The following is a 23185-nucleotide window of genomic DNA, read 5'->3' as shown; positions in this document are numbered from 1 at the left end:
AAGATCAGAAATCACATCCTGTTCCACATTAATGAAACATAATTATTTAAAGTTATCTTAAAGGATCCAGCTAAAGCAGGCAAGAAACTTGGGTTGGAAAAAAAAAAAATAACTGTATTTATGTTCTCTGACACACATCAGCAAGCTTCTTTTTAGAATTTATAGGAATGGGCCTTTTTTGATCAGTGCATCTTTTTATCCAGAGTCCTCAAGATGTTGATAGCATTTATATAGCAAAATACCCCATTCTTGGTTAAAATCTTAGAACATCTTGCTCTCTGAATATTTCCAACCTAGGGTAGGTTTCTTTTCATCTCTCCCACATTCCAGCTGGAAATTGTACTCGGTGTCAAACCAGGTGTAGATTATGTAGGAGTGAAGATTGGAATGGAGAGGAACAATGTATGTGTGGGGAAGAGATAGGCTTTCCACCTGTGTGTGAAATTTGATTAAGCTTCAAAGCTTAAATTTGTGATGGCCCTGCCGACTACCCTGGGATTTGTGTAGAGTAAGTTCAATTTCTGAAACACCCAAAGCTCGGGCTGTCCTAGCATCTGGTTGGCTCTCAAGAGGAAACCTCATGATTTCCCCAGACCAGTTTTTTTGTTTGTTTATTTGGATTATCTGTGCATTTTTGCTTTTTTGTTTTTGTTGATTGGTTGGCTTTTTCAGGTTTGGTTTGGTTTGAAGTCTGCATGGAGAGGGATGTAGGATGTGGTATAGATAAGGATTTGGATGAAGCATGCTTACAAATAATTTCAAAAATGATCTGTCTAGCATTGTTTGTGGGTAACAGATAAGGGAGAGTGGGCTTTTATGGAATGCCTCCTTTCATGAGTTTTCCATTGGAGTCTCTCCTAATGAAGCAGAGCAGTTTATTTAGTTGCCGTCTCTAAAAACAGGTTCAAGATAAGCCCCAGTACAAGGTATTTCTGCTTCTAGCTGTGTGATCTTAAGTGAATAACTAAACCTTTTCCTCTGGAGATGGTGATAATGTATGGAGGGGGGAGAAAACACCCATTATGCCACTAAATCTGGTTATTTGTATATCAACCAATACCTCACAACCTAACGTTTTAAAAGTACTCGTCTTACTGGAAAATTACAAATCCCTGTTGATTTCATTTGTTTGGGTGATAACAACAAAACTGTCTATTCTGTAGTTGTAATCCAGAACACCTAACCAGTTTAGGAAGAACAAGCAGGGGTGTGAGTCTCATTGCAAAGAATTAACTGCTTGAATACAACTCAACAAAAGAATCAGAAATCACAAAGTCACAAAACATCTGACCTTTTCGAGTGTGAGTACCACTCACTGTAGGAGAACGCCTACCTGTGTTAATTTCATTAGCTCACAAAATAAACAAGCCTGCTGTTTCTTTAGTAAACTAATGATTAAAGCAGCCAATTTGTCTGGTCCAGGAGCTTTCAGGGACTACTTGGGATGTTTATTGGGCCTAGAATTCACTAGTCTGGATTTAGTTTACTAGAGATTTTTGGAAATTCCCAAAAACTAGAACAAAGAAGTGACTAAGTCTATACATCTGTCAGAATTGGGAAGGAGAAACTTCTCTGTGAGATCCTCTTTTTCAGAGGATGACTTCCCTTTGGAATGTGGACAGGTAAGCAGCTGAATATTCTGCCTTAATTTCAGTTAAAGTCAAGTGTTACAGGTTAAATGCAGAGGTATTTCACAAGCTTAGCCCAGAGAGCCTTTGAGGCCCGCATTTCAATCTTATCCAAGGCTTCCATACTCTACCCCAAGGAGAGGATTTGCTTTTTGGAAGATTGCCTTTCGCTGTAGGGGTTCTAGAAGTGCCATTGTGATTTGCAAATGTTCTTACCAGGGATAAACACATGGAGGTAAAAATGATTCTGAGCTCTCCTGGTAGCTGTACCCGAGCTAAACAAGGAGAATATCTGGATTTAATTTCAAGTAATGCATGGTAGTACCTTTTCCTCGTTAATCTCTTAGACAAAATGTATATACCTATACTGGCATTCTTGGAGTCCTTTAGTGTTACTTTTCCCAGTTCATTTTAAGCTTTAAAGTAGGCAGACACTGAGGAGATAACGTTGTGTTTATATTACCATTTTTAAAGAGGCAGGTTATAAAAACCAAGGTGATTTGTATACTATATTTTAAATGATTGAAGCAGGACTGGCCTTGGAAAGGAGACCTTTAAGAAAATACACATTTTCCGGGGTGCCTGGATGGCTCAGTCGGTTAACTGTCCGACTTCGGCCCAGGTCACGATCTCACAGTTCAGGAGTTCAGGCCCTGCGTTGGGAGCCTGCTTCAGATTCTGTGTCTCCCTCTTTCTCTGCCCCTCCCCCACTCACAGTCTGTCTCTCTCAAAAATATAAAAAATAAACATAACAAAAAATTTTTTAAAAATACACGTTTTCTTGTGCCAACTCAGTGGGTAGCATAAGGAAAACCACCAAAATTCTATGAGAAAAATACTGTAGTGACCACTCATTCTTTTGATGACTGTCTTCCTGGTATGATTAAGGTCCAGAACATATTCACATCCTACTTTACAGTCCTGGCCTCTTCAGAAGCCACTGAGGACACTATTAACCTGCTACCCCAGTACCAACAGGCTCAGGTGACTTTCTATAATAGCTGTACTGAGGTCTGACCAATGCAGACCTTTGTATGAACAGGACATTTGCCCTTTACACAGCAATTCCACTGCCTGGTCCAACTCGCTTAACTCATAAACTTGGTAACTGGTGAGACAGATATAAAAGTTAAGATTGTCTATAGCTAGGAAAAATAGCATCCTAGGCCAGATAGTACCCCTGGAGAACAACCATATGGTCAGCAGATTTGCATTTGTGTTTACCTTAAAGACTGTTTTATATAAAAACTAAAATAGTGGAAGAGCCTTTGAAGAAACATGAAGACAAGAAGACCTACACATTTTTATGGAGGATGTAAATCCAGGTTGTATGAAATACTTCATATTAACCCAACCATGCCTCTTCGTTTTTATTAAAATGCTTGTCATTGAGGGGCGCCTGGGTGGCTCAGTCAGTTGAGTGCCTGACTTCGGCTCAGGTCATGATCTCACAGTCCGTGGGTCTGGGCCCCACATCAGGCTCTGTGCTGACAGCTCGGAGCCTGGAGCCTGCTTCGGATTCTGTGTCTCCCTCCCTCTCTGACCCTCCCCCGTTCATGCTTTCTCTGTCTCAAAAATAACGTTAAAAAAAATAAAATGCTTGTCATTGAAATGAAGTCTGCTTTCTAGTTCATTCTCAGGCTTGGGTTCTAGGTTTTCATTGGACAAGGTGACAGATTATTTGTTCCTTGTGTTGGTTTTCTGTAGAGGAGAACTTTCTAGCAGAGGTACAAATTAAAAGTGATGGGAAGTTTTGATTTTGAAATTAGAAGCTCCATTGAGATATCCTTTTGTTGAATTGGAGATGTCAACAGAAGAGTCAGTGTTGTAGCTTTATAAAGCCCTTGAAAAACATATGGTTCTGCTAGGTGTGTAACTTTGATGCCCACCCAATCATATCTCATAGCCTTGGAGCTGGAAGGGGAGTTTAAGAGCAAAGCTTTATCTTACATATGAAGAAATAGGTGCTGTACAAATGTGGAACATTTGAAAAAAAAAAAAACGGGGCGGCGGGGGGGAGGGGGGGAGGTTCCTGGGTGTTGGCTTAGTAAGTTGAGAGTCTGACTTTTGATTTCGACTCTGGTCATGATCCCAGGGTTGTGGGATCAAGCCCCGTGTTGGGCTCTGTGCTGAGCATGGAGCCTGCTTAAGATTCTCTTTCTCCCCTATGCCATGCTTCTCCACTTATGCTCTCAGATAGATGATAGATAGATAGATAGACAGACAGACAGACAGACAGGGAATGATAAACACAAACTTCAAGACAGTGGTTATCTCCAGTGGAGAAGCTGCGGGGATGGGATTAGGGAAAAACACAGTATATTATTCTATTCAATAAGTTGGGTGGTAGGTTTCCTGGTGTTTGTCTGATGCTTCGTACGTGTGTATTAAATACTATATAACATAGCACCAGGCTATGAGCTGTCAGCACAGACCCTGGGTGGCTCAGTCAGTTAAGCGTCCGACTTCAGCTCAGGTCATGATCTCATGGTTTGTGGGTTCGAGCCCCACATCCGGCTCTGTGCTGACAGCTCAGAGCCTGGAACCTGCTTCAGATTCTATGTCTCCCTCTCTCTCTGCCCCTCCCCTACTTCCACTCTGTCTCTCAAAAATAAATATTTTAAAAAATAAAATGAATAAATACTATATAACTTTAAAACATTAGGAACAAGTATTACATAGTTGCAGAGTGCTTACTGTAGGCAAACCACTGTTCTTACTTGACATTTTACATACTTTAACCCAGGGTGGAGGAAAAAGAGGCCCAGAAAACTATCTTTGCCAAGGATCCATGGCTTATTAGTACTGAGCTGTGACCATAACCTGGGACTTCTGATTTCTAATTTACTGCTTTCGGCTTCTAGACCCTTCCTGTTTCCCTAAATGGTAATTTGCACCCAACCTCTCACTCTCCCAGGCTGTGAGTTTCCTTTTGAACTCATTTCCATGTCTGTCACCTTGGACTTCATAGTCACTCCGGTGGCCTAAATCAGCACCCTGAATTCTCTTGACCGCATTGCTTTTTTACTGTCTCTGTGTCACCAATTCCCAAGTCAAGTGGAACCCACTATCTCTTACACCCTATTTCTTCTGGGTTCTTGAGCATGGTGGTAGAAAATCACCTAAATATGCCAACTGACTCCACTGCAGATGTATGATTTCTTAACTCGGGTATTCATTCTTGTTGGGCTTTTTCAAATTTACCTGGTGACCACTGCACCCTTTTTATTGTTCTCAACTTTATCTTTTTTTAATTTTTTTAAATGTTTTATTTATTTTTGAGAGAGAGACAGAGTGCAAGCAGGGGAGGGACAGAGAGAGAGGGAGACACAATCCGAAGCAAGCACCAAGCTATAAGCTGTCAGCACAGAGCCTGTTGCGGGACTCGAACCCACAAACTGTGAGATCATGACCTGAGCCAATGTTGGACACTTAACTGAGTCACCCAGGCGCCCCTATTGTTCTCAACTTTATAGTCCCTATTTCCCATCCTTACTTTCAGCAGATGGCTTTGCCTCTTACTCTCTAGAGAAAATAGTGGTCATCAAACTTAGCTTCCTCTTTTTCCCATCCCCAGACTAAACTCTTAGAGCATCCACTTTGCCTTTATCTCAGGGGTATGCTTCCTCTCCAAGGCTAACCTCACCCTTGCTGCCTGCTCTGTATCCCAGTGTATTAGTTATCTGTTGGTGCATAACATTTCCCCAAAACTTAGTGGATAAACCAATAATAAACATCTATTACCTTCACAGTTTCTATGGGTAAGGAGTGACTTAGGCGGGTGATCCTGGTTTGGGGTCTTTTATGTGATTGCAATCAAGATCAGCCCGTGCTGCAGTTTCCTGTACACTTGACCGAGGTTGGAGGTTTTGCTTCTAAGGTGGCTCACTTACTCGCTTGGCAGATCAGTGTTGGTTGGTGGCAGAAATCTGAGTGTCTTCACAACATGTCAGCTGCCTCCCTTCAGAGAGAGTAAGTTAAGAGCAAGATGGAAACCGTAAATTATCTCCTTGGATAACTATTCCAGCCTCTCTGATCTAGGCTCCTACTGTCCTCTGTTCACACTATATTTTTAATGTTTATTTACTTTCTGAGAGAGAGAGACAGGGTGTATGAGCGGGCAAGGGGCAGAGAGAGAGGGAGACACAGAATCGGAAGCAGGCTCCAGGCTCTGAGCTGTCAGCACAGAGCCCAACACGGGGCCTGAACCCACGAACCGTTAGATCATGACCTGAGCTGAAGTCAGACACTTTTAACTGACTGAGACACCCAGGCGCCCCTGTTCACACTATTTTTAATAGCATTTATTGAGTTGTGTTATAATTATCTTCTAAATGCCTGCATCAGGCAAGGTTTAGAACAGGAAACAGAAACTCACAGTATCTCAGTATTCTTAAGGAAAAAGGAAACTTAATGCAGAGCATTAAGTGCTTACAAAATCACTTGAATAGCTGGAGAAGCAGACTATGGCGGGGCCTCTAGGAATGATTCCCAGAACACTACTGAACTAACCCACCTGGGGAGCTGCAGTCTCCGATGGCCGCTGAAATACTGAGTTTGAGAACATAGCGCCGTAGCTACAATCCAGGGATCAGGAAGCTGCCACAAACAGTCCTACAACATATATAGTATCGGAGTTTTACAGAGCTACTGACCGATGTAAACATCCAAATGTATGGTCAGCAGAGGAAGGAAAAAGGAAACTAGATAGTCAGCACCTGAAGCACTGAGAGTTTACTCTAGGGCCTGTTGAGGTTTTTGAATATTTGTTTTACAATAAGATTAGGTCACTCTTTTTTTTTTTCATGAGGAAATTGGTTACTTTCAAAGTTCAAAGAAAAAAGTACCATATGGCAACCTGCCCCCCTGCTAAAAAAAAAAAAAAAGCCAAAAATTTGTTGCTACAGTACGTGAGTACTAAGTGGACAAGGGCAGGCAAAAACTACTTGAGAAAAGTGGTTATGAAAGCAGTTGACAGAAGTGACATTGAACTGAGAGTCCGTACAAACATACCTTCAATCTAAGACCAGCCCCGCGACCTTGGAAACCTTAAACTTTTCTGTGCCTCATAACTGTCTTCATAAAGTGAGACTGAACTTAGATAACCTCCGAGGTTCAATCCAACCCTACAATTCTGTTTTCTTAGTTATTCAATTGAAAAACATTTTGTATTTATTTTAGAGAAAGAGAGTGCAGGCGTGGGGGGCGGAGGGGGGCAGGAGTAGAGAGAATCTCCACAGACTCCACTCTGCACGGAGCCTAGCGCAGGGCTCTACCCCACAACCCTGGGATCATGACCTGAGCCAAAATCAAGAGTCGGACGTTCAACCTACGGAGCCACCCAGGCGCCCCCAAAACACATTAGTGTTGTTGTTGTTTTTTTTTTTAAGAGGAAGATTATACAACCATTTTTAGGGCTTTCTTTACTTTTTGATCATTCTGTAAAATTTTCCTGTCAACCTTAAAATATTCTCTGAGGCCATCTAGATGAGGTGAGAGAAGCAGAAAGTAACGTAGAAAGTGATGGGGTTTTGCTTCACCATGCCGAGTCACATGGAGTGTTTTAAAAGCACACCAGAGCAACTTTGGAGTTCCCTACTTTCCAGTCTGGGGTTTTGGTTAATCTGTCCCCAGGTGTCAAGGGGAAAAGAAATTCTTTAAAGAATCATCACTGATTCCGGGAGCTAGAAAGGCTCATCACAACCTCAAAAACGAGGCTTGTTATAAAAAAAAAGTGCATTAAAAGCTGCCTCCAGGCTGTGTTAGCTAGGCGAGAGATTAAATAGAGCTTTCCCCATGTCCCTGCAACCTCCTTTGGGCTATTTGAGGTGCTTGCTGGATTTTTTTGGCCTATTTTTTCTTTTTCCTTCAAGACTTGCCCTTCATTCTCTTGCTTCTCTGATGCAAACTTCTTTTCAGAACACAATTTCCAGACAAACCTTCAGATGTTAGCCAAGGGTCGGTACTGTTTTTAGTTGTTATTTCCTTCAAAATAGACACCGGCGGCGACTGGTGCTGTCTTTTTTCAGAGAATCTGTGTTGTTCCAGGCTCCGCGTGCAGCCCGTGTCATTCCTCCCCTGCTAATATGCTTTCTTAGCTTGCTTCACGCGTGTTTACCAACTCCAGTTTAGTCCCTGGGCTCTCCACCCTTCACCCCGCCCCCTGAGCTGTGCATTTCAAAACGTAGAGAAAAAAATGACAGCTTCTTCTCAGGCCCCTCCGGTGAAGGCTGCAGAATCACCAGGGCCAGTATGTCAGAGTGTACAGCCTTTACCAAAACTTTGCACAGACATATTTTGGATAAGCAGAAGAGAAAGCCACTCAACATGTAACACACAGCCAAGGGCCTCTAACAGACGGGCAGGCCCAGGGCTGCCTCTCCTCAGTGCAGAAGATAAATGAGATGACAGTGAATGAGCAGGGTTTAGTCCTTAGCCAAGGATGATCCAAACTCCGATGTTGTATCTATTGCTACATGCAGCAAATTAAATGGGACGTACACATGAAGATTTGTTATAGTTACAGTCCTGTCCTCGGGCCTTTTATAGTCAAAGGCACTGTTTCTCAAAGCATAATCCAAATATCACCTACATCATAACTACTTGGGTGCTTATTTTAAAATGCAGATGCCTGGGCTTTGGTCCAGACTTACTAAATCAGAATATCTGGAAGCAGCACACAGGAATCTGTTTTTCACAATACACCTCACGTCATTCTTCTGTACAGTAAGGTTTCTAAAAGTACATGTTACTTTGAATAAAGGCTTTTTAGGAATTCACCAGGAAGATATTCACACTATTTGAGTTTTTAAGGACCTAGGTCCTTCATGGATCCTTAAAACTGTACACACTAATCACAAAGTAAAGAGTATAGTATAGTAACTATTAAGAATATGAGATAATAAAGGAACGGTACCTGAATCATAAGATCATTTAAAGGCATAAATGGGAGGGACACCTGGGTGGCTCAGTGGGTTAAGCATTGGACTCTTGATCTCGGCTCAGGTCATGATCTCACTGTTGCTAAGATCAAGCCCCGCGTCAGGCTGTGCACTGTCAACTTGGGATTCTGTCTTCTCTCTCTGCCCCTCCCCTGAGTTCTCTCTCTTTCTCTCTCGAAGTAAATAAACACTTTTTTAAAGGTATAAATGGGAGGGGGGGGGAATGCACTAAAGTTTTTAATAGTGTTAACTATAAGCACTGTAGTGAATAAACTGAGGATATTTAATACACAGATGACATGATGTACACACAGCACAAGATTATCCCCATACATTGTCTTTACTCCTTGATTTCCAATTTTTAAAACAAAAATTTGAGGGGCGCCTGGGTGGCTCAATCGGTTGAGCATCCAGCTTTGCCTCAGGTCATGATCTTGTAGTCTGTGGGTTCAAGACCCGCGGTGGGCTCTGTGCTGATAGCTCAGAGCTTAGAGCCTGCTGTGGATTCTGTGTCTCCCTCTCTTCTGCCCCTCCCCTGCTTGTGGTCTGTATCTCTCTCTCTCTCTCTCTCAAAAATAAATAAGCATTAAAAAAAAATTTTAACAAAAATTTGAAAGACAGAGGGCATCCTTTCAGTCAAGGTCAGGCATCCAAAACAATAAAAAAGGAATGACTGCTTTTTACTTAACCTTGGTAGATCACAATGTAGTCAGGGAAAGGAGAGTAGATTTCTGGATCTGGTGTCATTTGTTTCCCTAGCCCTGTACCCTCCATGGACTGACGTTATTGTGTGTTCTACTCAATTTTAAGGGTATTTATTGACACTGTCCCATTTCACCAATAAAAGATTCATTTGAGAGCTGTCACTACTTATAAATGACCTTCACTTCTGAAATGACTTTCATGGTTTCCACCATGAAATGATTGAATGATCGCTGGTAGGTCCTAAAGGAGTTGTCTTTGCTAGTAGGCATGGGAAGAGAACAGCCATGAGTATGAGGAGAGCAGTAGAGAGGACACCCCACCCCCCGGATCTCCCATATCTCTCTGTCAGGTGGGGGACATAGAGACAAGGGCAATTCTTTATCTATCTTTTTTTCTCCCTGCCCCTAAGGTGAACAGGGACCCTGTGATCTATGCCTAAGTATAACCCCACCTACCTGCTGCTTTCTGTTTGTGGACATAGTTAACAGGTGTGAAGAAGGGCATAGATTTCAACCACCCCCCCGCACCTAGGGCAACTGATGCGAGGAGGTGAGGCCCTTTATCCAGCCTCTTAGAGACTTTTGGAGAGGGAAAGAATAGCATATGGAGGAAATTGTACCCAGCTCTCCCTGGAGTCCAGCCTTCTGAAAAGGCAGTTTCTAAGAGAGAAAAATGTGGCCTCAACAGATTGAGAAGGAAGAATTTAACCTTGGAATAAAGGTGGAGTATTAGTGAAGTTTTACTCTCCATATTCCAAAGAGAAAGCTAAAAGCAGGGTTGTCGATCTCCTTGGTGTCCAGCAGGTAGAGATGCAGTCTAAGTCTGCCTGGGGCTGCAGTGGAAAATACTGGGCAATAAGCAGCTTCCAGAGTCTTCTGAAGCCTGAGAGAGAGAATAAGCAAGGTACCTTTGTTGCTTCCCAGTCCCCACTTACCTAAACCTATTTACACCCCATTTTCTTCCTTCCCTTTCTTGGAGACTTTGACCTCACACTAGGACCTCTCAGCTTCTGATACGAGGCTGGGAAGGAGGGATACAAAGAACTCTAAGGTGGCAGAAGGATGGGAAGAAGGGGATCACAGACACATTTGAAGGAGTTTCCTGACGTCCAGGTCTGGGCTGTGTAACACAGATCCTGGGTTGGCAGTGAGGTGTCCTGCCTGCCGGTCTAGAAATGCCAGCATCTTAAACCCATGGAGAGACCATGCTTCTAAAATTCTGCCATATATATACACAAATCTAAAAGTGACACAAACCAGGACCAGCAAATCAGACAAGATGCAGCATAGGTATCCCGCCAGCCATGTGGCATCTGTGGATATGCCAGGCACCAAGTAAAGGCATGGGTGGGCACCCTCCCTACCAGTGGGCAGCAGGCCATGACCATCAGCTGGATACGATCAGCCTGCCAAACTGGAGGGCATCCCAGGGCATTGTGCCCATCCGCTTCCCCTGCCACAGACTGAATGGAGCCCAGAACTTCTGCGAGAACCTCCTGCATATGGAGAAATAGATTCAGTTTGTCACTGAGAGCGACAGGAGAAAGGGAGGCAGGCAAAGGGGGTAGCATTCTATCTGCAAACCATAGCAGAAGCTCTTCATCTTTGCCCTTCCATTGGAAAAGAAAAGTCTAGAAATGGACCTTCTGAATATAACCCAGAACTTGAGGTTGAGTGTTAGGATAAATGGGAGTGGGATACACGGGAATTAGTAGAGTGGAAGGCAAACGTGGCTTGGTGGAAAGAACTAACCTGGGATAAAGATACTTGGATTCTATCCCACGTTAGCTGTATGACCTTGGGCAAGTTACTTCATTTCTCTGGGCCTTGGTTTCCTTATCTGTAAAATGAGGACATTGGACTAGACAGTATCTAGAATATCTTCCTCCTCTAATATCTGTTATTTAGTTTTGAGCAGTGATTGACTCTCCCTTGTTTTTTTAATTTTTTTTTAATGTTTATTTATTTTTGAGACAGAGAGAGACAGAGCATGAATGGGGGAGGGGCAGAGAGAGAGGGAGACACAGGATCGGAAGCAGGCTCCAGGCTCTGAGCCATCAGCCCAGAGCCCGACACGGGGCTCGAACTCACGAACCGTGAGATCGTGACCTGAGCTGAAGTCGGACGCTCAACCGACGGAGCCACCCAGGCGCCCCGACTTTCCCTTGTTGAGGGTGACCCATATAGCACCCACAGAACCCTGTGTGACCCCAGGCATAAGCTGTGTCTAAACTAAGGGAACCATGTACTGGGGGGGCGGGGAGGGGAAGTGAAAGTTCTGAGTTCCTAGTGTCCCTACTCGTGCTACCTCTGTTCCCACACTGGACGTCCACCGCCACAGGGATGTGAAGTCCACAGACCTCCTAGTCTTCTGTGTACTGAGAAGGCTGGAGGCCCTAGTCAACCTTGTAACTCAAAGAATCTAAAACTATTGTGTCAAAAATAAAGTGATGCTCATCTAGGTAATATCCTTTGTGCAGGATTCCTCCCCCACCGTCTGCAGTTTCACTTTCTACAGTTTGAGTTACTTGCAGTCAGCCGCGGCCCAGAAGCAGAGGAGCCTCAGACAAGATGTCAGAAGGTCAGTAGTAACCGATGTCATTCGCCTCTCTGTATCTCATCACGGAGGCATTATCTCATATGATCATCGTAAGAAGAAGGAGGAGTACAGCACAGAGATATTTTGAAAAAGAAATCACATTTATAACTTTCGTCACAATATATCATTATGATTGTCTTATTGCTCTTGTTAATCTCTTACTGTGCCTAATTTATAAATTAAATGTTATAGGTATGTGTGTATAGGAAAAAACAAAGTATGTATAGGGTTCAGTACCGTCTAAGTTTCAGGTATCCAGGGAGATATCCCCTGCAGATAAGAAGGGACAACTGTATTGCTACATACTGAGTCTGGGCCCAGTGCAAGTCTGTCTCTGATCTCTGCTCCATTGCCTACAGAGCTCCCCCTCCTCACTCAAGCCCCTTCCTGCTGATGCAGATTCACAGTAGGCTGGCCATTGGTTCTGGCTGCCTGTGCAATGTTCACCTCGCCCCTGGGCAAGGACTTGTGCCTGAAGTGATCCTGTGAAGAGAGCCAACACTTCACCTTCCCCCGCACCCCACCCCCAGGCACTATCTCACTTCCTTTGTCCAGGTGAGTTTCCAGTATCCTCTGGATACTGGAAGTTTCCATAGGATACTGGAAACTCCCCATTTACCAAAGCTTCCCTATATACCCAGGCCTAAGAACATATTCCACTCCCGAACTGAGAACGGAGAATTCTGGGGGATTCCGGAATGACAAATAACAATACTCATCCTGAGACCTGAGTTCTACTCCTTTATCCTCACCTCCACCCTGGGGACTCGTAAATACCCTCAGAAATAAAAAAACGGTCAGAATGGACCGATTGACATCTTGGTTTTCCTCATTCGGATGTGTCATACTGAATTTCAAGGGGAATGTCATTTCACCTCCCATATTTTGCCAGATATTTCTTTTTTTTTTTTTTAATTTTTTTTTCCAACGTTTTTTATTTATTTTTGGGACAGAGAGAGACAGAGCATGAACGGGGGAGGGGCAGAGAGAGAGGGAGACACAGAATCGGAAACAGGCTCCAGGCTCCGAGCCATCAGCCCAGAGCCCGACGCAGGGCTCGAACTCACGGACCGCGAGATCGTGACCTGGCTGAAGTCGGACGCTTAACCGACTGCGCCACCCAGGCGCCCCTTGCCAGATATTTCAATATGCTCTAATCTCCAAGGCGGAAGTGGGAAGGGAGGTGATGCAGTAACTTGAAGTAAAATAGGTAGAACTCATGAGTCATACTTTCAAGGAATTTCTAATCTGCACTCGGTACCTATTGATGCATAACGAATCGCCCCCAAATGTAGCGACTTAAAACAACAGTAAACATTTATTCTCTCACACAGTTCCTGTGGGTCAAGAACTCAGAAGCAGCTTAGCTAGGTGGTTCTGAGCCGAAGGTCTCTCATGAGGTTGTAGTTAAGATGTCAACGGGGGCTGCAGTTTTCTGAAAGCTCAGCTAGGGTTGGTCACCTTGTACTGCAAGGTGACTCATGTGCACGAACTCAAATTCTGGCAAGTCGGTGCTGGCTCTTGGTGGAGGGCCCTAGTTCCTCACCACATGGGTCCTGCCATAGAGCTGCTTGAGTGTCACCATGACATGGCAGCTGCCTTCCCTCAAAGCAAGTGATCCAAGAGGAACACCAAGGTAGAAGCTGCAATGTCTGTTTATGACTCAGCCTTGAAAGTCACATATGTCGCTTCCACAGTATTGTATTGTAGGAAGCCATGTAGGAAGGGAACACAGAAAGGGCATGAATACCATGAGATGAGGATCACTGAGCTATCTTGGAGGCTAGCTACCCCATAATCCATCAAGGATTTCAAGGTTATCGTAAATAATATATTATGCTAAATAGAGGAGGTTGGATGTTTAAACGCCTGCAAGAAATTTTTTTAATGTTTATTTCTTTTTGAGAGATGGGCAGAGAGACAGAGTATGAGTCGGGGGAGGGCAGAGAGAGGGAGACACAGAATCTGAAGCAGGCTCCAGGCTCTGAGCTGTCAGCACAGAGCCGGGCGCGGGGCTCTAACTCATGAACCACGAGATCGTGACCTGAGCTGAAGTCAGACGCTTAACCACCCAGAGCACCCAGGTGCCCCCGCCTGCAAGAAATTTGAGTATGCTCACGATAGATCAAATTCCATACTTTTTCACAAAATGCCATTAAAAGAAACTAGACCCTTTGCCATTGCCCAGAAAGAAAGAAAGAAAGAAAGAAAGAAAGAAAGAAAGAAAGAAAGAAAGAAAAGAAAAGAAAAAAAAGAGAAAAGAAAAGAAAAGAAAAGAAAAGAAAAGAAAAGAAAAGAAAAGAAAAGAAAAGAGAAAAATAAAATTAGACCTCAGCAGATTCTATTTTCATTGAAACTGGTTCAATTTGGTTTTTGAATTCCTTAAAAATATTCTTCAAAGTAGGCTGAGATTTCATGATTTCATGGTGCTCTTAATCTTTTTCAAAAAACATAGGCCATGCTGCTGTAACAAAGAGACCCACAGAGTGGTTCAAATAAAGGAATAAACCAGAAGGAGATGGGTAGGTAGTCCTTGACTAGTGGAGAAGTCTTGTATGGCTTGGTGGAAGGTGGCTACTTAGTTTGTCACTATGTCCCAGCAAGCAAAAGGAAGAAAGAGGAAGCCAAGGGCAATCAGCTTTCCTTTTTAAGAATATGACCCAGAAGTTACACGCATTGGTTCATTCACATTCCATTTACCAGAACTTGGTTATGTGGCCACTCCTACTATAAGATAGGCTTGGGGGAAGGTGGTGGCGTCTGGACAGCTCAGTTGGTTAAGTGTCTGACTGTTGATTTCAGCTCAGGTCATGGTCTCATGGTTCATGGATTCAAGCCTCACGTCCGCCTCTGCAGTGACAGTGCGGAGCCTGCTTGGGATTCTCTCTCTTTCCCTCCCTCTCTCAAAATAAATAAATAAACTTTCAAAGAAATTTAATTTAAAGGAAAGAAAGAAAGGCTGGGCAGAGTAGTATCTAGCCAACAGCCATGTATCCTGCTAAACTTCAGTGTGGGTAGCAGAGTGGAAGGGTCGTATTACTAAAAAAAAAAAGAAGAAGAAGAAGAAACTGGACGTTGGGAGACAATGGTCTCTACCATACCTGCAAATCTGGTTCTGTGGGGACAGCTTCAAGTGAACAATTTTAACAAGCCGTTAGATCACATCTCCAGATATATTTCAAGAATTGGATGTATATCCAAAGCACGATAGCAAGAAGTGCTATCTTGCTAGAAGATTATCTTGTTAAAAAAATTATTTGTCATGGCACCTGGGTGGCTCAGCCGGTTAAGCGTCTGACTTCGGCTTAGGTCATGATCTCACAATTTGTGAGTTCAAGCCCTACATGGGGCTCTGTGCTAACAGCTCAGAGCCTGGAGCCTGCCTCAGATTCTGTGTCTTTCTCTCTTTCGGCCCCTCCTCTGCTCAAGCTCTGTGTCTCTCTAACTCTCAAAACTAAACATAAAATTTTTGTTTTAATTTTTTAATTAAAAAATTGTCATACAGTTCAGAAATTAATTTTGTAATATCACTGTTATGTTTACCTTTGCTTTTTTGGGTTTTTAAATTTTCTTTTTATGTTTATTCATTTCCTGAGACAGAGACAGAGTGCAAGCAGGGGAGGGGCAGAGAGAGAGGGAGACACAGAATCCAAAGCAGGCTCCAGGCTCTGAGCTGCCAGCACAGAGCCTGATGTGGGGCTTGAACTCATTAACCGCAAGATCATGACCTGGGCTGAAGTCAGATACTTAACCGACTGAGCCACCCAGGCACCCCTACCATTGTTGTTGTTGTTGTTGTTTAAGTAAACTCTACCCCCAACATGGGACTCGAACTCATACCCCTGAGATCAAGCGTCACATGCTCTACTGACTGAACCAGCCAGGCACCCCACCATTGCTTTTGCAAAAAGGTTTAATTTATTCAAATAATATTTACTGAACTGGGCAATGTGCTAGACAACGGAAAAACTGAAGTAAACAAGACCCTTACCTCACAGAACTGAGTTTAGTGGGTGTGAGAAAAGACAGGATTGATTCATTTTCAGAAATACCAAATAAAAGCTGTGCTGTCTAGTTAACAGTAGGTTTACAACCTGTTGGAAATATATATGAACCCCCCCCCCCCATAATGGAGTCCCAATCCCTTCAACACTTTACTTCCTGGTTCTTCTTACCCTCTCTGTTTCAGAGGCTTATTTTCGTGGGCTTTGCAATGAGCATGTGTCAAAGACCAGAGGGAGGAAGGACTGAAAGACTCTGTCACCTCAGGAAATGTACATTTGCTCCCATCAGACTACTTTTTTTGTTTGTTTTTAACGTTTATCTGTTATTGAGAGATAGAGACAAAGAGCACGAGCAGGGGGAAGGGCCAAGAGATGGAGAGATGGAGAGATGGAGAGACAGAGAATCTGAAGCAGGCTCCAGGCCCTGAGCTGTCAGCACAGAGCCCGACGCGGGGCTCGAACTCACAATCCACGAGATCATGACCAAAGCTGAAGTCAGATGCTTAACCGACTGAGCCACCCAGGGTCCCCTCATCAGACTATTTTTTTACCTTACTACTACGCCTTATATGGGCATAGGCGACACCCGGGTAAGGTTGTAACTTCTGTAGTACTCAGCCAATGAGGAACCAGGGGCGGGACTTGCATACTAGGAGATAAATTGCCTGCTGTGACTGGCCGAGCATGCCTGTCCATCAGACACCTGCTTTTGCAGGAACGTTGACGAAAGCCTGGCTTCACTGTGCTCCAAGTCTCCGAGTCCCTCCTTTGATTGGGTCAGTGGGCTTATTTCTCACAGTGGGCAAGACAAACAAGAAGATACAGTGCAATGACTAGAAGTCTAGGGAACTGGGAGAGGATTAAGGAGGAAGTAATGTCTGTGCTGAGAACTGACCAATTAAATACATCCCGTTTCATTCAAAGAGCTTATCAGACTTTGAATAGATTTCAGATTCATCAGCCAGATTGGATGAGGTTTTAATATTTGCAGTCACGCACTGCAGCAGGTGATGATACATGCACCATGTTCCTTTAATTCTCCAAACAAGTCAAGGAAGGTATGACTTCTGCTTTACAGATGAAGGTACTGAGACTCAGGAATGTCAAGTAACTTGTTGTGAGGGAGGCAGCATTCGAACCCAGGTTATCTTTCCAGTATAACATATGCCTTTTCTGTACAGATTAAAAGCATATTAATGGGGCGCCTGGGTGGCGCAGTCGGTTAAGCGTCCGACTTCGGCCAGGTCACGATCTCGCGGTCCGTGAGTTCGAGCCCCGCGTCAGGCTCTGGGCTGATGGCTCGGAGCCTGGAGCCTGTTTCCGATTCTGTGTCTCCCTCTCTCTCTGACCCTCCCCCGTTCATGCTCTGTCTCTCTCTGTCCCAAAAATAAATAAAAAACGTTGAAAAAAAAAAAATTAAAAAAAAAAAATCTTTAAAAAAAAAAAAAAAAGCATATTAACAAAAAGCAAACGTTAGCATTAAAAATTATATGGAATATGCTTTCATAAAATATTTACCGTTTCTTCTATCATATATACATCCAAATGTACTCACTTTCTAAATGTATTCACAAGGACTTTATAAATACCCTGTATAATTAAACTCTAGACTGTGTAGTCCAGACTATGAGCACAAGAATTCAGAAGAGAGGAGCGTGACTGAGAGTTAGAAGGAGTTGGGGAAGTTTGTGCAGGCCTTGATGAGTGCCTTCCAGATGTTGGAATCACAGGAGAAAACTAAAGATAAATTCAGCACATTAGTAAAACAATACTGAATCATTGAGCCTCAAGGGACTGACTTAGAGGTTGTATCGGGAAGAGGCTTTTTCTGATCCAAACAGGTAGGGGTCGAAGGAGGCTTCAATACCAATTTATCCCCATTTAAGTGGCCCTGGTAGCTGTGGCCCAACTCCCTCCCCTTTTCTAGGAAAACATATATTCCAGCATTCCCAAGATCTCCCTCTCCTCCTCCTGTATCATCATGTTATCACTTTGCATATCAAGAAATATATATTGGGGAGCCTGGGCGGCGCAGTCAGTTAAGCATCCGACTTCAGCTCAGGTCATGATCTCACGGTTCGTGGGTTTGAGCCTTGCATTGGACTCTGTGCTGACAGCTTGGAGCCTGGAGCCTGTTTCGGATTTGGTGTCTCCCTCTCTCATGCTCATACTCTCTCTCACTCTCTCAAAAATAAGTAAACAATAAAAAAGTAAATATATATATATATATATATATATATATATATATATATGTGTATATTATTTTCCTAATGCTAGTCTGAGGGCCAAATCAATGGACAGACACACAGTCCTTGTTCCAGTAAAGCTTCCAGTCTAATGGGGATGCAAACAGATAATTTAGAGAAAAGAATGGGGCAAACGTAGCCCAAAATGAAGCATAATTGCTCCCCTTAGATGTACTTCTAGCTATACCATAGAGAGGTCATGGCAAACTCCTTTACATGGAAGAGAACACCAGGCACGGATGGCACGGTCCCAGGCTGAACCAGGTTACTTGAGCCCCCCAAACCTCTGGTCAATCCAGAACAGTCACCTGGAAAAGGGGGAAGAGGCCTTCCCTCCACTGGAACACTGCCTCTCCTATCTCTCCCCACAAATGAGCCCTGAGTGGGAAGCTGACCAAAGGAAGAAGTAGGAGGCGCTGCTAGGGTCAGACAGGACCCGGCAACCTGGACCCGGGCCAGCGGAAAAACGCCATTGTCTCAGTTGCTTTCTCAACTTCCTGCCCTCAAACATCTACCTCACCCAACAGGCACACTGAGTGTCAGGCCTCCCGCTCTACGCTCTACCTCCTGGCGAGGAGGCATTGCACACCAAGAGAGCCAACCCCAGCGTTCTCCTAAAGTGAGAGGGAAAAGCCGCCAGACCCGTCCCCTGTGGGGAAAAAATGACATAGCTCAGGCTTTTGGATCACTAGAGGAGGATGGTTCTAGACCTTTAATGAAGATCCAGGATACACTTATCTCCCTCAGGCTGCCCTCCTTTCTCAGGGCGGTCATCGGAGGAAGATCAGGGGTTTTCTGGCAAAAGTGAGCAACAGCTAGATGGGAAAAGAGTGGGGGTGTGTCTCTGTAGGGGTCTGAGCCTTGAGGCATGTCACATTGGTGTGGTTTGTGGGAAAGGAGAATTCAACAGACTGGGTGGGGCGGTGGGTGTGTCCCAAGTAGAATGAGAGCGAGATCTACCAGAGCGCAGTTTTGTGAAGATCTCCAGGCTCCCGGCCCTACCAGCCCTCACCCTGAGCCCATTTCATGACTCTAATGAGACCAGATGCTCATTCCCAGCTGATTCCCATTCCCAACCACTGGCTTCCAGCTCCTTGGTCCCTCCCCTGTCTCCACACTCACTCCTCTGGCAGGATAGCCGGGCTTTTGGCTGGGAACCGAGCTCAAAGCGGAAACGGGCAGTTGGGAGGTGTGATTTATGTCTCTGACTTCACCCCAGGCTGGAGCCCAACACGTGGACCCTCCTCCCCTCAAAGTGTCCTTTTGGTAAATTTCCTCCTCCTCCTCCCCCTCAGAAATCTCAGGCTCTTCGAACGGGTCAGAGGTCATCTGGGGGAGCCTCCACCTCCACTACCATCCCCCCCTTCCACCGCCCACCCCCACCTCCTGCTGACCGGTGATGGAACAATCTATTAACTTTACAATCGCCCACAGGAGGCAAGATTCCTCTATCAACCCAAACAATAGGGAAGTCCCTCTGTATATCTAATTCCCTTCTATCCTGCTGTTGAGCCAGTAGTTAGTTGGTGAAACAAAGGGCAGCTAGTTCACTCAGAATTCAGCCTCTGGCCTCCCAGGCTCCTGTGGCCAATTTAAAGTAATTCCCCAACTCTATGATGATACCTTCTATCTCAAAAGGCAAAGGTATCAAGGTGCCATAACCGGTAACTGTCAGGCACCTTAATGTGCATATTCATTCCCTGTCTGTCAAGGGCTGCAAATTACACCCCTCTGTCCTTCAGCTAAGTCACTCCTGAAACCCAGAGCAGAAAAGATCTTCACAGGAAGTGAGAATCCCCACAACTCCTTCCAGGGTCTCCCACCTGGTAAACACTTAGAAACGTCCTAATAGCAATCTAATTTGGGGGGCACCTGGGTGGCTCAGTCAGTTGAGTGTCCGACTCTTGATTTCATCTCACAGTTCGTGGGATCAAGCCCCACGTGGGGCTCTGTGCTGACAGCGTGGAACCTGCTTGGAATTCCCTCTCGCTCGCTCTCTGCCCCTCCCCTGCTCATCTGTACTCTCTCTCTAAATAAATAAATATTTAAAAATAAATAATGTTTTTAAAAAAAAAAGAAATCTAATTTTGCCTTTTCCTGCTTTTTCAGATTCCTCATCAGTCAGATGGCTTTGTTAACTTTAGAGGGTTGTTGGCAAGATTAAATAGGCAAATTATTTGAAAGATAGAAACAGCTGCCTCATCAGATTGTTTTGAGGTTAAATGAGGTAATATACGCATAATGCTCAGATCTGTACCTGGTACTTAGCTAATTTTTCCCATAATACCTCAAAAATTGGGGAGGAACCTGAAAGTTTGCCCCTCCTAGACATCTAGAGCTCCTAGCCTCATTAGAGTCTCCTTGGATGGGAAGCTCAGATTCCTAGGTTTTAATTTCTGAAGGTACATGGTTAAATGAATGAAAGAATGAATGAATGAGTCCATCCTCCATTCACTTTTCTGGGGTCTGGCCTGGCCTGGCCTGGTTTCCTTCCCATCACCCCCTGCAGAGTCTCTCCCTCAGAGCCCTGAGCTCATCCTAGTTACCAAGTGTTTGTTTAGTCCTGCCCCCCCCCCTCCACCACACACACACACACACACACACAAGGACTCCAACCCCCACGCTGGTTTTCCCCCACTGAGTTCTTTTTTTTTTTTTTTTTTTAACGTTTATTCATTTTTTGATAGAGAGACAGAGTGTGAGTGGAGGAGGGGCAGAGAGAGAGGGGACAGAGAGAGAAGGAGACACAGAATCCGAAGCAGGCTCCAGGCTCTGAACTGACAGCCCAGAGCCGGACGCGGGGCTCGAACTCACAGACCCGACCGACCGTGAGATCAGGACCTGAGCTGAAGTCGGCCGCTTAACCTACTGAGCCACCCAGGCGCCCCTCCCCCACTGAGTTCTTATATAGGCATCTGAATGTGTTGGAGATGGAACTTCAGGGACCATCTAGTTCAATTCCTTGGTTTAAGAAAGAAAAAACTGAGAACCAGAGAAGAGCAGAGTCTTGCTCAAGCAGGAACTTCCAGGTCAAATACCTGGATCCATCCCAGAGGGTCCCTGCCTGCTGTCAGAGCTAGAAGAATTCTCATTCTCCTCTTCCTTTCTCCACCTCAGTAGGTAAAATAAGTCGCTATTTTTTAATGCCTAGAACAAAGCAAAGGCTGGAAAAGGGCTCAAGGAAGTCCCTCCACACACACTTGTGGTTTCTTCTTCATTCTTCCCTCTTAGCCCTAGATCTTATTTGGGGCCCCTTCTAGCATCCCCACAACCCTCCACCCCCACCCCAGCCCTCCAGTCACATTTATTTGGCTTCTGTCCTAACCTGAATATCACTTGCGTGTCACTCAACAATACGCTTGTTGGGTTTTGTTTTTGTTTTTTTTTAACGGACCAATGACTCTCTGGGAGTGTTTAGTCTGTACCCATGCTAATACCCAAGGGTCCTTAATGGGTCACATTTAACTGGCAGCTTCTGTGAGCATCACCCTATAAGTCACTTGGGCATTCCTTATGCCTCGGCCAGTGAGGCTCAAGTATTCCACAAAGCCAGTGGGTCAGTTTCTCCTAAAGTGAAGCCAGATCGCTTGGGTTTGAATCTCAGCTCTTCCACTTACCCTGGACTAGTTACTTAAACTCTCTGTGCCTTAGTTCCCTCATCTTAACAGGTTTAACAGTAGCTCCCTCATACAGTGGCAGTGCCAAGTAAATGAGTTAATATGTGTAAAGCTCTCATAGTATAGTACATAGTGTGTATTATAATACGTATAATCGTATATAGTATATATAACAGTAGCATACGCTATTATTATAGGAAAAGACAGTAACCCTAGGAAGCCCTGCCTCTACTCCCACCCCTATATATACCTGGGTCATATGGCCTGATTCCCCTCTTTTCCTGAGATCCCATTACCCTCCTCTAAACCAGTCCATATGGCCCCTGGGCAGTCCTTAATGCTTACCAAGCCCCCTTCCCTCCCCTGGGGCCCAAAACTGGATATGGGGGAGGGAAGGAGGAAAGGAGGGAAAAAATGTGGCCATTTTAGGGCAGAGGAGCTATTAGAGGGGAGAGGGAGTGGGGGCAGCAAGGGAATAGACCCAGAGTTGGGAGGCTCCTTATTGGGAAGGCCCCTGTCTAATTCTGGGAGACAGAGGCCAGGCCTGGGCACTCAGCCAAATCCAAAGAGCGGGCCCCAGGCTCTGTCCTGGCCCCGAAGCCAGCACTGGTGAAGGGACTAGATGCCCAGTTGCTTTGGGCCCTTCTCCACACAGTCACAGCACACAGACCCTACCTCAGTTCTACCCCTTCTGCCTAAACCTCCGCGACCATTAAAGTGGCCAGAGCCAGGAGGAGGACCTCCCCGCATGCATGTGTTGGGGAGACGGAGGGTCTCCTGCTTTGGCTGTCTCTAGGACATTGCCCACCACCCACAACCCTCACTACCTCCCCTCCATGTCCAATACTGTGAGCTCCTCCTACAGGAATTCAGCCAGTTCTGGGGAGACCACTGCCAGTGAGGGGAGGCCCAGGGGTGAGTAACAGTTCCCGCGGGGATAGGGGTGCCCATGACTAATCAATGAGAGAGTGAGAGAGGAAACTTACATTCCTTGACTTGTAGGGCAGTGGATGGAGGTGGGAGGTGGGGCAGGGCAGACCGAGGCAAGGACAGCCAAGTAGGGATGCAGAGAAGGAAGCTAGGCTGCAGGGGGGGTGGGGGTGTCTCTTCAGCCCTGCTGTCTCCACATCCCAAGCTGCAGGAGGGGCAGGCCCCAGGTAACCAAATACCTGGGTCCCTGCTTGGTGCAGGGGCTTCCCATCTTCTGGCCAATGATCCCCTCCCACAGTTCATTCAAGTGGGGCTACTGACCTTGAAACGTGTTATGAGAGGGCCAGACTGGCATCTCATTTGCATTCCTCGGCCCCTATTCCCACTCTTCTAGGGGTCCCCGTTCCCAGAACACTCAGCTTGGAAAAACTCCACTGTGCCAGCCTGAGAGCTACACTAAGGGCATAAAAGCGGAAATGAGCTGGGAGCCAAGGTGGCTTGGGGAGGAAGGAAGCC

At 45.1% G+C, this 23185-nt stretch overlaps 1 long non-coding RNA gene across 2 annotated transcripts in view; it reads right to left on the bottom strand.

The window, feature by feature from the left end:
* LOC132694265 (uncharacterized) overlaps positions 1–23185 on the bottom strand; it is a 26205-nt gene extending 3020 nt beyond the window's left edge. Inside the window, exons 1-2 of one of the 2 annotated variants that reach the window (XR_009617219.2) lie at positions 22991–23185; positions 5373–5589 (exon numbers count right to left, since the gene is read on the bottom strand). This is a non-coding gene — a long non-coding RNA (uncharacterized LOC132694265). Of the gene's footprint in view, positions 1–5372; positions 5590–6144; positions 6296–22990 lie in introns of those variants that run through there. The other variant, XR_009617220.2, reaches the window with a different exon arrangement.

The sequence above is a fragment of the Panthera onca genome, chromosome B4 (assembly GCF_046562875.1).
Source record: "Panthera onca isolate mPanOnc1 chromosome B4, mPanOnc1 haplotype 2, whole genome shotgun sequence".
Lineage (NCBI taxonomy): Eukaryota > Metazoa > Chordata > Mammalia > Carnivora > Felidae > Panthera > Panthera onca.
This window is presented reverse-complemented; position numbering and strand designations above follow the sequence as displayed.